The 12,963-nt window shown below is 35.1% G+C and overlaps 1 protein-coding gene across 3 annotated transcripts in view; it reads left to right on the top strand.

Moving 5' to 3' along the window:
* The window catches only part of LOC150076090 (cationic amino acid transporter 2-like), a 259,400-nt gene that overhangs the window by 26,441 nt on the left and 219,996 nt on the right, over positions 1 to 12,963 (top strand). The window contains exon 1 of one of the 3 annotated variants that reach the window (XM_090387001.1): positions 10,694 to 10,823. The exons of 1 other annotated variant lie outside the window; for it this stretch is intronic. The gene's annotated coding sequence lies outside the window, so the exon portion shown is untranslated. Of the gene's footprint in view, positions 1 to 10,693; positions 10,959 to 12,963 lie in introns of those variants that run through there. One more of the 3 variants, XM_090387000.1, reaches the window with a different exon arrangement.

The following is a 12,963-nucleotide window of genomic DNA, read 5'->3' as shown; positions in this document are numbered from 1 at the left end:
TCATATCACCAGACTGGATTTATTGCCTTTGATTTTGAGCGGAATTGTTGGCAGTGGAAATTGTTCTAGTGCTTATTTCACTAACCTCATATCTGGCCATTTTACAGAATTATGTGTCATCACAGAGAACAAAGGCGGATTTGAATTGAAGTTTAGAAGCTGCTCTTCAAAAACCTAAGCAAAACAAATACCTATCTACTTCATCTGTACATACCTACATACCCTCTAACAATATGTCTAATCAGTCCTTAAATTTATTCAAACTACCCACTTTCACAACACCACAATGGAAGTTTCTTCCAACAACCGATTACAATGTGGCCGAAAGGAAATTTTCGCACATCTATCCTGCAGCCATCCATTTTCAATTTATATTTGTCCCCCTGAAGTGTGTTGTCAGAGCATGAGTAAGGATACCATCGGTACTTAGTTTACTAGATCCATTTAAAACCTTAATCTCGTCAATCAGATCTCTCGCGGGTGCATAGTTTCCAGACGCTGTAATTTGCAGACCTGAAGTCTTTTCTTGGTAAGGGTGCCTTTTTTATCCTTGACTAATCTGGTTGCTCTTCTCTGCATCCCTTTTAACAGAGCCATATCTTTCCTAAACTGAGACCTCCAGACCTGTATCCAGTCCTCAATATGCATCCTAACCATTTCCTTATACAACAGGATAATCGCCTCATTTTCCCTGCTGGAAAAATTTCTGTATATCACTGACAGAACTCCACAAGGTGTTCTAGCAGTCCGTTTGCACTGCTCGGAGAACTTCATGTCCAACTGTACTCGTACAGTTACCTCCGGTCACTCAATTTTCTTGCCCAGCATCTTAATATTCAGTACAGTATCTTGCATTTATCAAGGTTAAACCCCAATTGCAAATTCTCAGACCTGTCCAATTTTTTAAGTCTTTTTTTTGCAGCAGTGCACCTTTGTACCATTTGCATTAAGCTCGATATTTGTACCATTTGCATTAAGCTCGATATTTGTATCATTTGCATTAAGCTCGATATGCCTTCCTTAGATTCGTTATTTGAAAACAGTAAGGGGCCCAGATATTATTAGTAGAGCTACCCAGAGTAGCTCTACTAATAACATCTAGGCCCTAATGCCACACTACTCGAATTTGTACAGCAGTCTTGTGGACCTTACTGTCCGATAGTAGCGAATAAGATTGGTCAGACATGATCTCCCCTTAACAAATCCGCACTGTGATTTTCGTATAGCTGTATTCCTGCCAAGATGATCTTGTATTATTTCTCTTATATGCTAAATTAAAATAATATGTTGGTAGAGATATGAATTATAGAGTTATAGAATAAGTTTGGGGGTTTGGTGGGAAAATTAACCGAAAAAAAATTAATGATTTTCCCACCAAAATTAATGATCTAAAGCTTAGCGATAGTACACACAGCAATCTCCAGTTTTACTGTGATTGCACTAACAAAAAAAAAAAAAAAAATTTTTTTTACTGCTATTATAGGCATCAATATGAGCAATTGCTATCTCAATGTAATCTCAATATGAGCAATTGCTATCTCAATGTAATCTCAATATGAGCAATTGCTATCGTCATTTTTATATGCATAATTTAGCCATATCCCCACTTATTTTATTACATTGACATTGCTGTTTTGATTACGTTTCTGTTATTGTCATAAATGATGAATGTGCAATCTGATAAATATGATGAGTAGAGCATCAGAATATAATGCTGACATTCTCATCAACGAATGGAATGCTGCCGATAAAGTCATGCGATAACTTTAATGAAAGTTGCCTTATAAACAGTCTCCTTGGTAACCTTTGGAGGTCAAGGACATCCTGCGCATTGGAAAATGAATATCCTGTTCTTGATGCAAGTTGGTTATAGCCGTTTTTGTATTTAACTTCCAACTGTCACTATGTAAATGCCAATTAATATTAGCATCAAAGGAGCGCATGGAGGGGTAGAATTCAGCTCCCCTCCCAAAGAGACCCATTTAAACCGAAAAAAAAAAAAAATGAGTAATTTTTTGCAGCAGCGGCTGTAATACTCAGTTTCTCCTTCCCCTAAAGAAAAACATTACATGCACTACTAATTAGCATTGTAATTAATATCTTTTGTATATTATAATATGCTAACATTACATAACTATGTAACAAAATTTGCATTTTCATTTTGCATACCTTGTATGCCACGATTCATTATTTTTAGAAAGCTGTATCGTGGCGTAAAAGGTACGCTGCGATCAATGTTCTGCTACAGCCACTCTGGCCCCGGGTCATGGAAAATAGAAGAAAGTAAACTTTTTGATAAATGTTCCAATGAGTGTCAGAAATAAATCCACAAACATTTGAAATTCCCTAGCTTAGTTGATTCATTAGCTTAGTTGACCACTCGTGCTTGCTGGATTAAACGGTTTTGGATTCGAATGACAGACAAATTTTTGCCCTGAATTGGGTGTCGACCTCTAATTGAAGTAATACATTTTTTACAGTGGAAATTATTACATTCTCTAGACACAGATACAAATGCTCCAACGAATTGTATCGTAAAAAAATATTCTTATAAAAGCATTCGAATAACTGAAGAAACTCCACAAACAGAAATACGTAGGTCATCTACCTACGTATTTCTGTTTAGTGCACACCTGGCAAAATTGATGTCAGTATGTATAAAATATATCAATACAACATAAAATGTTTTATGTCAAATATCTTGCAAACCGATAATTAATTCCTCGTTGGCATCTACCAATCGTATCTTCAGGAACGTAAATCGCCATGATCAGCGAGATTCTATTGGATTCGTTCTTTATCCGTGACTATATTTCGAAGACCACGTATAACGAACTGAAAGGTTCTGCTGTTTACATGAAATTTACAAATTCTCTTCAAGTGTGAGCAGGGCTGGCCCAAGGTACAGGTGAACCAGGCATCCGCCTAGGGCGCCGAGAGGGATCCTGGAACGATATATATTGTTTCTGAGTATTCGTGTTTGAGCATTATTTAATACTCAAACACAACTACCCAGAAACAATATATCACTATTTACATTTTCTTTTTCTTGTATATCTTAACAGGTACAAAGTCTTGATTAAAGTAAACACAGAATATGACTTTTCTCTTGTGAATAAAGTTTTTGCCGCTGGAGCTCGATAAAAGAGGGCGGAAAGCTACAAAAAAAAAATTGCTTTAGTTTTGTTGTCCCTTAATAAAGACGAATTTAAATTATTTCAATGCCGAAAGGTCACAATCCTTAAACCTGAGTGCAATGAAATCTCTCTTTTTTTTTTTTTTTTTTGTATTTATTTAGTTATTTATTTTATTTTATATTTTCAATCCGTTTTGATTTCTTGAAATTGTAATCAATGTAATCAACTCGAATTTGCATAATGTACACCCTTCTAGACGAATCAGGCTGTTCCGGGGGTCCCATGGATGTGCAAATAAAATGATATTAATAATAATAATTCTAAGGAAGTTCCTTATTCTGGATCAACACAGCCTTATCTGACTACTTGTATATAATTTTTGCAGCAAAGATGGATTGTTACATCACTAATCAATACTGAATACTAATCAATAATCAATTTACAGTCCAAGAAAGCTTGGACCGGCCTTTGAGGGATCTTACTGTATCATTTGCCCATGTTCAGTTCCAACGCTCTTTACCTGCATTGTCGGTTTTTTAAAGAAACATCATGAACTGAAATAAAAAATGTTACAAAACGGAATGCTCCTTAATGAAATATCTTATTTTTAATTATCAAGTAAATACATGAAATTACCGATGCTGTACTTGAAGTTTAATATTGACAAAAATGATTGATTAAATGCTATGACATAGTAGTAACAAACGAAATCGATACAAAAATAATTTTGATATCATACACATGGATTTCAGGAAAGCTTTTGATGCAGAAAAGACTGCTGCACAAATTGGAGCACTGCGACATTAAAGGTAAGTTACTGCTGTGAATACAGGGATAGTTCAGTGGGAGTAGACAGTGGTTATCAATTGTTATTAGTGGAGTCCCACAGGGTTCGGTGCTGGGCCCATTGTTGTTTTCTGTATTTATTAATGATATTGATGAAGGTATATCAGGCCCTCGTGGGTAGCACAGATGGGTACAATCGCCGTCCTCACCACACCGGGTGGAAAAGAACTGAGTTCAAATGCCTTCAAACATGTCAGGAATTTTTATGGGCTTTTTCACAACGTGGCTGAGTTAGTCGGTTTCAGGCGAGGGTAACATGGTGTTTCGTCCAATAAACAGTAAATCGACCAATTTAGAGACATACTGGGCGCAATATGGCTTAGGTTGCTGATGCGCCAAAAACCCTGCAACAACAAAAACCAAAAGGTACACTGGTGTTCAAAGAAAGTGCATCACCCCCTAAAATTGTAATTGTCGTCCGAATAACGTAAGTATATGGCAATATTTCTTACAGATTGCATCAGATAAGATTTACACGCATATGTGATGACATAATATTGCATCAGCTGCTACTTTCAGCTATATAAGCACGCTCTGAAAGAGTTGCAGTCATTCCTTGCTTGTGCCGGGATGGCGAGTTAGGTGCAGTTGACGTCACGAAGAAAGAGTGCTATTGTTGCTTTACGTGAGGAAGGATGATCTTCCCGTCATTATTATTATTATTATTATTATTATTATTATTAGCCATATGGTACAAGGAAGCCTGAGGCTTATGCTGCACCAGCCAAAAAAAGAAAAAAATTCCCGAGTTACCCGTGTGTGTGTGTGTGTGTGTGTGTGTGTGTGTGTGTGTGTGTGTGAGAGAGAGAGAGAGAGAGAGAGAGAGAAGGCATCACCAAGAAAGAGAAGAATGATGATATCCAGCTCAGGACCCTGGGTTTGCCAAGCCCATACTCACCAGATGTGAGCCCCCCGGGGATGTCATATTCTTATAGTGTCTTGTAATCAGTCGACAGTGAGTAGATTTCTTTCCAAATTCAAGAATACTGGTTCTGCTGATAGGAAAAAAGGAACCGGACGCAAACGAGTCTCTACGCCAAAACAGGACCGCGTTATGAAGCGCTTATGCCTTAAAAACCGTAACGCTTTTTCGTCTGAGCTATTACGTTACGACACTTTAACAGATCAGCTGCCTTTAATGGTGAAATACTGTATTTCTCCAGTGATTAATAAATATAAATAATACGTTATGATTAATACTATGATATAGTACATTATATCATAATAATAATTAAGATACTGAAGATAAATAATAAAGATAAAGACTTTTTAGCATTTTACGTTAGCTATTGCGTCGATTTTGCTAAATTTCTCCTGCCGTACCAAACACAATTCGGACTGAGTGTTGTTGGCGAAATTGGTTTTAGACAGGTCAGCGTTTAGATAATATTGCGCCCTTGTGTGTAATGTCTGTATAAGTGTGTTCATGGATCCATTTGCATGTTGTGTGCAATGAAAAACCAGGAATAACCCCTATACTTTCGAACCCAAATTGGTAGTTATTATAATTTTTCCTGAAGAACAACTGGCACCTCAAAATCCTCCAAAGCCCACAAACTATCTGCTGATCACTTATTTTATTTTGTTTACCTTTCCTAGTATCAGAAGATTCTCGATGAGGTTTTCTTTTATTTTTCCCCCAACCAGGATGGTAGTTTACTATAGGGCTCTGTGTATTTCTCTTGAATGATGAGACATTTGTATTATCAACATAACAAAGTTTATTGCACAGTTAGAATCATATGGAAAATACCACCACTAAATTAATCATTAATATACAATCAGTCACTGATTTCTTCTACTCTACATAATTGTAATGCTCTCATATACCTCTTTCCTTCCCATGCATTTATAAACATGTAAAACATATGGGCAATAAAAAAAATACTAAATTAACTAGCATATACCATGGCTCAATTCATGCTCCTTCACAGTAATACATATGGATAATCCCTCATATAATTTCTAATTTCACATACACATATAATTACCTTATATATTTTTTCTATCCCTTCTTCCACATGCATATGACTAAAGGTATGTTGCTATCCCCCTTTTTAATCAACCTCTTAGAAGTGCTTCACAACAAGCCAATTTTGGGAACTTTATCCCTGGCTGGCTGTCTCTCCAATTGTGGGAACTTATCCCTTTTTTATTCTCTGATTCACTATTCTGATGTGGTTTACAATCTAAACATATATTTACATATACTGTATATATATATATATACATAATTACATTTTATTCCCTCTCTCTCTCTTGATACACATGAACATCGAATTGGGCATATAAACTTCTCTGGCCCTCAGATCTCTGTGGGTTATGAACAAACTGGTTGCTCCACTCAGAGCACTAACTATTTGTTAATGACAATAACATCTAATACGTTACTCCACATATGCTTTTACATCAGCTAGATATCTCACACTCACTCTCTCTATCTACCACTGTTCCCCTTTTTTAAAATAAAGTATTCAGCTCGACCTATCAGTCCTATTCACTGCCTATCAGTTAACATAACCAAAATTCCAGGACTTACTTTCTCTGCCTTTCTCTTTACTTTACTTTTCTTCCCGCTGCCTTGATAGGGTTCCTGGCTCCTGATTTCCTTCAAACGGTCGTCTTCCTTGGTCTGGCTTACTGGTCCACTAGGCGTACACCTCTGGACTGCATTCTTTGCTGGTTCTCTCCACAGTACAAGGGTTTTGCTTCTAGGACACTGCTCTGGCCATTCATTTAGACCTTCTAGCAACTATCTTCACTTGTCATAACATTTTCTTTCTTAACCTTTCCTCTCACTTTACTTTTATTAATACCCACTGAACTGTGCCGGCCCTGTTCTCACTCCCATTTCCAAAAATCTCCGTCCCCCAAAAATCTCTCTCACTCCTCCTCTCTCTTCGTGTTTCTCCTTTTTGTTCATCCCTCTCCCTCCTTTCCTTGACCAATCACCATTAATTTCTCTTCATCTTTATTCTTATTCGCTAAAGTCTCTCCTTTTTGTCTAAGGAACTTTCTGTATATACAAGCCATCCTTCCGCAGAAATAGCCGTTTTGTTTACGGATCTGCCTCCATCAGTTACTTTACTTAATGGCCACACTCTAAATCCCCTGATCCTTTTTTCTATGCTCTTCGCCCGACTTAGCCGCCCTTCAGTTTTCAATGGCGTGGCAAAGTCATGCCGTTGAAAACTGAACTTTGGTGGATACAAAGTTATGCAGTTTACAACCGCATAACTTTGTATCCACCGAAACTTAAGGAGTCTTCCATTACTAGGGTCACGGCTGATTTTCTCCCCTGAAGTACAGACCGTTTTCTCTCCGCGATCAAATCTTAACTCTTATTTTCCCTTCATCTTTACGGTACTATGTATTTTCTTGATTCATGCACTTACAGTTTGGGTACGGTGCCTTTTTTCCTTCCCAACTTATCTTTACGGCCATACCTGTGTGCTGCATCCGTTATATTTACACATAACAGTCACCAACTGACACTTCTATTGTTTTGTTTTAGAATGAACTCCCCCCCCCCCCATTGACAACGCTAATCCGCGCTCTAATTCAAACAAACTAAACAACTGTGGAAACATCAGATACACAACTCCATTAGCCTAACCCTATCTATTTAAAAATAACTAATTTCAAAATACAAAAATTTATTATTTTTTCAGACTTATTATTATTATTATTATTATTATTAGCTATATGGTGCAAGGAAGCCTGAGGCTTATGCTGCACCAGCCAAAAAAAAAAAAAAAAAAAAATCCCGAGTTACCCTGAGAGAGAGAGAGAATCACCAAGAAAGAGAAGAATGATGATATCCAGCTCAGGACCCTGGGTGTGCCAAGCCCATACTCACCAGATGTGAGCCCCTGGGGTTTATTTTGTAAGATAGGGATCTTACAATCCTCCTCCTCCTCTAAAAAAATTATATATACACTGTATATATAATTTTTTTTTCTCATATGATGCCTACCAAAATTTTACCCACTATTATTTTATTCTAGCCTTATACATTATGCTTATATATATATATACCTTTATGCCGCCCCGTTTAGCACTCTTTATACATATATACACACCCATCCTATTTACGATATGACGTTAAACGAAATATTGTATTAAATAAGGTAATCAAATAATATCAAGATACTGAATATCATAATGCTAAAGGCTAACGTTTCAGCTGGACAGCACCAGTCATTCTCAGAATTACATTGATTTTAAACAGATAAAATCAATGTAAAATCGGCTATTTATATTTTTATACCAAGGATGAAACTTTTTAAAACCCTTTCATTTTCAAATTTATTCCACCTACCTTTCAAATGATTCTTTTTTTTTCCTAATAAGTGGCTGTAAGAAACGTCAGCATTTACATTCATATTATATCGAAATACTGTAGTCATTATCAAAAGCGAAACTAGGAATTTTGACGCCTATGTCCAAATGTCAGAAGGGTGCGCTTTTCTCATAATTATAATATAAATTATTATCTATAAAATTATACTTTTTATATAACAGCGAGAGGTTTTTATAATTGATTACAGTAATAACAATTGTCATATTTTAAGTCCATTTAAGGGTAAATTTTAGATTCAGTAATTTTAAGTCAACTCCATTCGGTGCCCGTGGCTGGGGTCACCGTCACTTTGTTCTAGTTATGCCTTCGTTTATTATATTATTTAATACAGTTAATTACATAACACATCGTGAGCGAGACTCACACTGTAACAAGCACATATTTTTTTTATTACTTCCTAAGGAGTAAGTAGTTCACTAGTTACGTAATAATGCTATCTTTAAAAAATTTGAACACTTTATAAAATTTTGTAATAATGTGTGACCCATTGTTACACAACAGAATATTTTAGCTTGGGTCGCATTGTTTATTTTTTACGAAAAAAACTGTTATATGACATTCACGTGTCACCTTCCACACGAAACTAATCGTACGCGACTCTTCCCCGTCCCCGTTACGTAATTATTGAAATATCTCTAGACTGTCGAACTTCGAGTTGTGGATGGGGAGCAACAGTAGAACCATAAGTCCTGGGGTCCCAGGCTGTTCACAATTTTGTAGCACTAGTTTATTTGGAGTTATGATTTTGAGGTGTTATGGAGTAGGAGCAGGTTTTACTGTTATATATATTTTTTATTTCTTTTTAATTTTTCATTTATTATTCCCCCCCCCCCTTTAAATAATTAGTTTAGTTCCGGGCTGCATTCCCCCACTTTTCCCCCAAATGGCTCTGCGGTGGTAGATGTTTTATTTTTTTACAGGACCAATTTTCTGTAGCATGTCACTGCTTCCTCTGACTTTATTTTTGCTACCCCTTTTTTAATAAAAAGAAAAGTAGAAAAGTTATGTAATTTTTAAAACTTAATTTCACTTACAATTAGCATTTATGTGGATAACATTTGAGTTTTATTTTTTTAATTGTGACTCATAAAAATAAACAACCATAAATTAAAATGCACTGTTTTTGTATTAACATTAAACATAGTGTTTGGGCGCCACCGGTGATTTCCGACATCTGTAAATTTATACAGTGAATATTCGTAAATATTCATTTAAGTACTGTTATTTAATATAATTACTTTATTTCATTTAATTAATTCGCTGCGCCGCCTTTTCGATTTTGTAGCCATAGAAGTGCAGTGCATCGCCACTTCGGGTCGGCACGGCCCTGGCTTTTTTCATAGTTTACGAGTTGAAATGTAAAATTTTACGAAACGACACTCTTGTCTTATTTTTAATCAGTAGTCGATATATGTACATATATGACATTACTGATGCTTATGACGAACTAGAATGGCCTTACGGTGTGCTCCAGGTCCATTCCGAGTCCTGCAGGAAATACAAGATTGAATATCCTTGCTGGAACGACGTTTCATTTTATCTAATTAATAAATTTTTTTATTAATTGCTCGAAATTTTGGTATTGCGAGACTGAAAAGTCAACGTTATAGCAGTTGGCACTTGTCAGGCTCGACGAGAGAGCGGGGATTGGGAGAGCTCCAATACCTGTCGCGCAGTTCTTCAAGGTGGCCCAGCGGAGACCTTAATATTACATTTTAAATAATTTAGTTCATTTCTAATAAGCAAAAAATTCTACAAATTTAAAATATTGAAAAGGTTGTTATTTTAATAATATTTATCTTATTATACGTTAGAACTGACTTTTTTGCTTATTAATCCACAAATCCACACGTGGACACACGCCCACATAAACACTAGTGCAAACACAAGAAATATCCCTCATGCATCAAACGGTGACCGCGTTATCTTTCAACGCCCCAGCTCGTTGGATTCTTGTTTTAAATCAAATCTATTGTTAAAGACTTTTTGCAGAAAACTAAATGAATCAATAACAGTTTCAAAATAAGTTTTTCCTTTTTTTTTTTTTTTTTTTTAAGGGATAGAAACAATGATTACAGAACTTTGTTAGCTAAATGTAGCTTACATTTATAATACAGGTTGGACATAATTTTTGACTGCAATCGTACTTTACGAACATTGGAGACTTGCCACACAGAACCTTGGGTTTTCTGCACTTCTCTTGTTTATTGTCTGCTAATTAACATATACAAGTATATTCATATACCTTCTAAATGATATTTCAGTATAAGGAAGCTCGCCAAGTGTTTGTTCATCGCTAGCACAACTGTTTCAGTTACCCTCTCTCTTCTCTTACGAGTAAGATAACTCTACCGAGGCCGGTTAAAAATATGCGGAGACGCTGAGTCGTAACGTCTGCGCACTGGAAGAGGATGAGCGCGATCAGATGCCTTCGGAAGCCAATGCCTTTTCCAAAGTTGGGGTAGTATCCTTTCCGCGTAAGTAGTTATCGCACGTTTTGCTCACATGTGAATCAGAGATATACCCACCGCTTGGCATACTTGACTGTTCACTTCCGCCTTAATTAAATGGTTGATGTCCCATTCGTGACTTATATAGAGCAGCTCATATACGTGAGGATCTTTTTTTTTTTAATGTACTTGAAAACGTTCCTGGTGTGTTTCGCGTTTATTCATGTTTTGCTTTTTGCTAGCTGGCGGTCATATGTATATATATATATATATGATATCTGTCTGTGTGTATAAATGGTAACATCAGTACATATTATGTATTATAGCTTAAAGTTTTTCATAAGTATCTCATCAAAACATAATTGGCAAACATATTTTATTATTTTTGTTGCAAAATGATGTCAGTGAAATTTTTGTGTATTTTCTTTGGTAAGCGTTTCATGCGGAAATTTTTGATAATATTGGCTGCAATTTTTTAAAAATTATGCATTATTTTTGCATCAGATTGTGAGCCATTTATTTGTGTTATTATTATTACAGTTTCTAAAGAAATGTGTTGCAGTTTGTGTAAGGCGAAGTTGTACACCAAATGTTACTTCTAAAACGTTTTTATAGGAACACATGCATTATATAATGTAACCAACCATCTTTCTGCAGCAGAACAGGTGTTTTTTGAATATATGCCCTGTTATTTCTCTGTCCCTCTTTCTTCCTTCTTCTTTTTTCATGTCTAATTATGATCTATCTATATTATTTTTGGAATAGTTATTAAAAATCTTTTAAATGCCTTTCTTAACTTAAACATGTATCCTCCTTATAATAGCTGGGTTATGAGGTGACCTGTATTGGATTCTGGAAGACCTGGTCACCTTAGTGATATATCTTGTGTAGTTCTAAAAATTCAGTATATATATATATATATATATATATATATATATATATATCTGCTTTTTTTGTTTTATAATAATTTGAAGGTAAATAAATAAAAATACTAGCTATTTTATATGTTGTCTATAAAATGTTTGGAATTGATGGATTCTGAGGAATATAATACAATTATACACACACACATATATATATATGTGTGTGTATATTTTTTTTTCTGATCCCCAAATTATTATTTTTTATTATTAATGAACTTGAAATTATAAATTTCATTATTACTAACCATAAATGCCAATATCGCTAATCTCATCAGTATATACTTGCTGTTTATCCTGTTAATTAATTTTTCACCACCATTCATTAATTTTAAGGACAATTTTTTTTTATTAGTTAGCTCAATTATTACTTAAGTCATGGTTTTAATTGACTGTGGCTTAGCATCCCATAATTTATGCCTATTGCACATATTTTAGTATATTCTAAAATTACATATCCTGATTACAGTATTGAATCCAGAGCGTTTGCACCGGGGGGATGTAAATTTTGGGGCACATGTCGCAGGGGAATGTAAACTTCAGGGGATACATGTAGTATATGTGTACAACATATGTATATGTTACAAACAAATCTGTATATTTATATTTATGCATAAATATAAATTTAAAATATGCATATAAATATAAATATACAGATTATGAATATTTATGAATGTTATAATAAAAAAATATGAGAAAACAAAAGGAAATATTTATTGTTTAACATCTAAATACTAATAGTCGTTCACAAAACCCACATTATTGACAATAATCACAGTAAATACGAAAATCACCGATTTAAAATTCGCAAAAAAAAAAGTTATACAAATTATAATCAAACATGCAAGTACTGTGTTGTAATAATCTTATTCTTGTTTCCTTTTTCTTTGCATGTGTGTCAATCACTTCAATTATTATATTTCCGATAACTCATTCCGACCCTCTAAGCTTATCTTCATGCAATCTTACAGTACAGATGTATATATGATAAAAAGGTTGTAAAATGTATTGTTTATAGGCTAGGACCAAACCATCTTGTAGTCTTGAAAAAAAACAAAGGGAATGTGAAAACCATAAAGAAAAACTGGATTCAATTAGCTGCTTCAGTAGACTCTCCTCTCTGCCCAGGCATTTAGCTTTTCCCTGAAAGCCGCATGGCACTTTATAATTATAACAGCATCTGTCAGGAACCCATTCAGGTGAACCTATATGCGGACTGCAATGTTTGCAGTATACAAACAAAGAAT

Source organism: Mastigoproctus giganteus, chromosome 13 (genome assembly GCF_048544385.1).
Source record: "Mastigoproctus giganteus isolate SK-2022 chromosome 13, ASM4854438v1, whole genome shotgun sequence".
Classification (NCBI taxonomy): domain Eukaryota; kingdom Metazoa; phylum Arthropoda; class Arachnida; order Uropygi; family Thelyphonidae; genus Mastigoproctus; species Mastigoproctus giganteus.
This window is presented reverse-complemented; position numbering and strand designations above follow the sequence as displayed.